A 5,381-nucleotide genomic window follows, 5' to 3' on the forward strand; every position below is an offset into this window, starting at 1 on the left:
GTTTCCTGTTATACCATCCCCATCCATTTACATTTTTTTTATTACACGTTCCTGTTATACCACCCATCATTTTTTTTATTACATGTTCCTCGTATACTACCCATAATTGTTTTTTATACTTTCCTCGTATACCACACATAATTTTTTTTTTATTACACGTTCCTCGTATACCATGTATACCTAGAGTGGTCCAGGATATCTCCAATAACACCTATAAATTGGTATGGGTTCTTAGAACATTTAATTTAAAACTACGACATTTTTTAAGTCTCTATCTCAGGCGACAATAATTCAAGTATCTTTGTGAGTGGAAATTTATCACTTGGAACACATGGCTCGGGCAGCTTCCTGGATGTCAGTCAGTGTAGAGGAATTTGACCTCGGTGTCCTTTAAAAGAAATAAAAACACTTTTCCTGTAAAGAAATACAGATTTTCTGTGATATTTTTGAATCACCGATTTCATCAGAGATCTATAGCCAGACAGAAGAGGCTGTGATTGATCGTAGCTTCTGAAAGGGCCTTCCACGTATTGCAGGTCTTTGACCTGTGACAAGGACCTTGTTACATAGCTACAGGAGTCTGGAAGTGTCTGGAACTCTCGTTTCTTGTAAAGGGGTCCAGTTGCTTAAACGTCACGTTGATATATGAAACATAGTTCCAGGAATAAAGTTCTAACAAGGTTGGCTTGTACAACACTCTCTCTCTCTCTCTCTCTCTCTCTCTCATACTGAAATATTCGTTGTTGTAGAATTTCGTTAAAGACGATGATTTAAAAATGTCAAGCGGTAAATTTGGTAGATGCATAATGATTAGTGTAAATGATCGCTCATACTTCCAGTTATTCAGAATTGGTAATAATTAAGTAATTTCAAAGATCTTTCGATCAAAATATATACTAACATTGATTCTACGAGGTTAGATGATTTTAGGAATAATCCAGGTGATAATCGTCACAATATTCCACATATCGTAATGATATGGTCTTTCTCTCTTTGTTGAGGGACTTCTTATGTTTCTTTCTTTTTTTTATATTTTCTGACAAATGATTCTACAAAAAAATAAAGGGACGAGAGAAGGTTTTACTTATGGTTGTAGGTAACTATATAAAAAAGTAAAATATAGAAAGAAAATTGTCTTAAGGAAAAATAAAAATAAAATAAAATGTCATAAGGAAGAACTCGAATTCCGTCGCCACGATCGTCAATTTGCACTTCTGACTTTCTCCTCCTTGACGGAATTTCTTCGTTCCCAGTTTTCCCTTAACATTTACTTTCCATGAAACACGCAACTCTGTCCCCCTCCTCTCTCTCTCTCTCTCTCTCTCTCTCTCTCTCTCTCTCTCTCTCTCTCTCTCTCTCTCAAAGCCTCCCCTTTCCCTGTCTGACATACTGACGGACATTTCCCCAAGTGGTATTTTGATGTTCGAGTTTTTAGCAAACATTCTCACTGACATTTCTTGAACGTTCAACCTGTATGACTTTGCAGTTGGAAATTAAAGAAGGCTCTAGTTATTCCCAGTTAAACATATAATAGTATTCAAAATCACAAGTCTTCCTTTTTTGTGTATATATCTATATATATATTATTATAATATATAATATATATATATATATATATATTATATATATAGTATATATATATATATAGATATATATATACATATAATATATATATGTATATATATATATATATATATTATAATATTATTATATATATATATATATATATATATATTATATTATATATATATATATTAGATATATATGGTTCCTCCTGGGAATGGACTCTTTTGACTTCGAAGCGTCAACTTGAACACAGTCTGCATCACGGCAGTGGAACGAATATAAAACAAATATAAAACATCTGTCTTGTATTATTCAAAAGTAAGATTCACTGTTAATTAGCCGTCTGACCATCGTCCTCAAAAGTTAACTTCGACGCTAATGCTCAGGTAAACGACTTGATATTATATTGCCGTCAGTCATTTGATAAATATGGATTTTAAATGACGTTGCCTAAAATAGAAATAGTTACCTAGGTGGGGCGTAGCATATAAAAGTCGAAACTCGCAGACAGACAGACCAGAATGTGAGAGCTAACTGGTCAACCGGTGGCAGAGAGAGAGAGAGAGAGAGAGAGAGAGAGAGAGAGAGAGAGAGAGAGGAGAGAGCAGGCACTAGTGCTATGTGTGTAACGAGAAATATTTTTTTCTGTTTATTGTCCAATTACTCGAATTCCAAACAACGGAATTGGGAAACTGTTCCATTTTCGTTTTTGGTGAATTTGAACGGTTATTGGGCTGGTCGGTGGACATTTTATGCCCCCCCAAAAAAACATCAGTTTTTATACACGACTTTGGGAAACTGATATTTTAATGATTACCTTTTTACTTAACTTTGTTGATAAATAATTTTTATTTTCGCTTTTGTGCAGCTGTGCGTTATTGAAAAGTTAGTCGTTATTGAGAAGTTAGTTTTATATCAGTTAATTAAAATATTTTTTTATCTTTCTTTGTTGCTCTTGGGGTGATGGTTTCATTGTTTGATGTTGCCCTTTTTGGGAGTTAAATCTCGATCCGTTTTCTTCCTGGAAGTTGAATCTCTATCCGTTTTCTTTCTGGAAGTTAAATCTCGATCTGTTTTCTCTCTGGAAGTTGAATCTTGATCCGTTTTCTTTTTGGAAGTTAAATCTCGATTCGTTTTCGTCCTGGAAGTTAAATCTCGATTCGTTTTTTTCTGGAAGTTAAATCTCGATCCGTTTTCTTTCTGGAAGTTGAATCTTGATCCGTGTTCTTTCTGAAAGTTAAATCTCGATCCGTTCTCTTCCTGGAAGTTAAATTCGATCCGTTTTCTTCCTGGAAGTTAAATCTCGATCCGTTTTCGTCCTGGATGTTAAATCTCGATCCGTTTTCTTCCTGGAAGTTAAATCTCGATCTGTTTTCTTTCTGGAAGTTAAATCTCGATCCGTTTTCTTTCTGGAAGTTAAATCCCGAGCGTTCTGGTTGATTTTCGGATACATGATGAATGATAAACGTCAGCAGTTTATGTTTATTTTCGTTTGTGATTATCTTTTAGTGTATTTCCAAGATAGGTCATTTCTTTCAGAATGACCTCTTTGTGATTGTTCTTATTATTGTGTAAATTGTAATAACAAAACGCGACATACGAAGTTCATATTATTTCCTAGATTGACAACTGACAAGTTATACTTTAGTATCCCATTTTAATGTTTTGAATCTAATGAGTTCTGAGTTGTAGAGGATGATATTAAGAAAAAAATAATCATACACCGGAATAAATTTCACACCGTTAGGAATTCCTTTTAGTATAGACAGTATAGACAGCCCAGTTTAAAGCTCCCGTGATGAAAACAGCTGTTAACAAACGGAACTCATAAAGTCCAGCGTTGCAGGTCAGAGATATTTTACAGCTAGAGAATTTGCACGAAAAAAAAGTTAATTAAAACGCTTTTTCCTGTTTGAGCTCTCACTCCTGACGACGCATGTCAATATATATACTGACCTATATACTGACCTTCTGTTAGACTGAAGAGTTCAGCAGAGCGTTGCAATGCATCTGCTTTTTGTTGTATATTATTTCATAATGGCAGTAGGCATTTACATGCTCTATTTACTTACTTCAGAGTAATGAATGTCTTGATCTTATGCATGGAATATACATTTATACACATGTATGTACGTGCATGTAGGTATGCGTACATTTATGTATAGTTCTATAGTTCAGAGGAACAGTTGTAAGTAAGTACAGTGGACCATTGAATAGATATCTACCTGTTGCATTACATCTTACCTTCTTATTATGAATTAATAAGTACCTTCCTATCAGGAATTAATAAGTACTTCACGCAAGAATAGTCAAGGATCTAATTAACGGAGGTTAATTAAATAGCTCTGCTTACAAGACGAAGCGAATACTCTCGCAGATCAGTATTCCCTACAGCATATGCAAGCACACATAAATGCGCGCGCTCACAAGCACATATTATCTCTTTGAGCCGAGTTCGTACTTAATGATTAAATCCAGAGTACTTTCATCGTTATCTACCCCTCTGTTCTCCTTCTCCCATGTAGAATTTTGTAGACACTGAATAGATCAAAAGGAAGACTTTGTCGTTTACACAGGAGAGTAGTGAATGATGAACTAGTTGTAAAAAGTTAAAGCATGCGAAAGAAACGTTCCAAAGTAAACGACGCTAAATAACAGTAGATCGTGGCAGAGGAATGAATGTAAATCTAAATTTTCCAACCTGGATTGCACGAGACACCCCCCGCCCCCCCAGGTTCATTTTAAGCCTCTCCGTGAAAAAAAAGAACGGGCGCGTACTCGAATTGCTGTTGACCCAATGCATTTTGCTTCTTCAAAGTGAATTAAAAGCAAATATACTTCGCTGCATGAAAACCGTTGTGCCTCAGTGCAACTTTTGTTTTAAATCAGTCCATCGGTTTATGAGAATAAGCGTTGGTTTCTTTATAGATAAAAAAAAAAAAAAAAAAACAATAATAGCAAAATTTTCGTCTCTATATGAGCTCGGAGTAGTAGATAAACAATCACTTAAAACCCCAAAGGAAGAGGAATTAAAATTTACTGGTAACTTACTATTTCGTTAAAGATTATAATCTCGATTTGATATTAAAATGAGAGTAAAATTACGCTGGAGGTAAAGGATCCTGGAATGATAGAATCCCCAAAGCTGATTAGTGTTATGTCAACAACAACAACAGCAACCGCTGGATGACGTCTTTGTGGAGCTCTTTTGCTTGATTATATTTTCAATGGTAATTCATGGAATCTAGTTAAACGAAACACTATTTTTTATGTTTTTTTATGAGGTTCAGTTTCCTTGTTTTGCTAATTGTGCAGTAATCTTATTTATTATTTTTTTTACCAACGCGTATTGAAAAGGTACGGCATGTATTTTAGGAAAATTCCTTAAAAAAAAAAAAAAAACTGGCTTAATAATCTTAAAGAGGAATATTATCCTTTCTCCGAAACATGTACGCTAATTATTTCCGAACAAGACGAAAACACGAATACGTCAAACGAAAGAGAGAGAGAGAGAGAGAGAGAGAGAGAGAGAGAGAGAGAGAGAGAGAGAAGAAATTCCAACCATCTTACTGTCAATCTCCGCTTAAGCGCTGAATGACCTCATAGGTCCCAGCGCTTGCCCTCTGGCCTAAATTCTATATTCAATTCAGTTCAGTCGTAAAAGGCACCAAGTCGATGTACGTAAATTACTTTCGAACAAGATGAAAACACGAATACGTCAAGCGAGAGAGAGAGAGAGAGAGAGAGAGAGAGAGAGAGAGAGAGATTTCAACCATCTTACCGGCAATCTCCGCTTCAGTGGTGAATAGCCTCAT

This window comes from Macrobrachium nipponense, chromosome 10 (assembly GCF_015104395.2).
Source record: "Macrobrachium nipponense isolate FS-2020 chromosome 10, ASM1510439v2, whole genome shotgun sequence".
In the NCBI taxonomy this organism is placed as follows: domain Eukaryota; kingdom Metazoa; phylum Arthropoda; class Malacostraca; order Decapoda; family Palaemonidae; genus Macrobrachium; species Macrobrachium nipponense.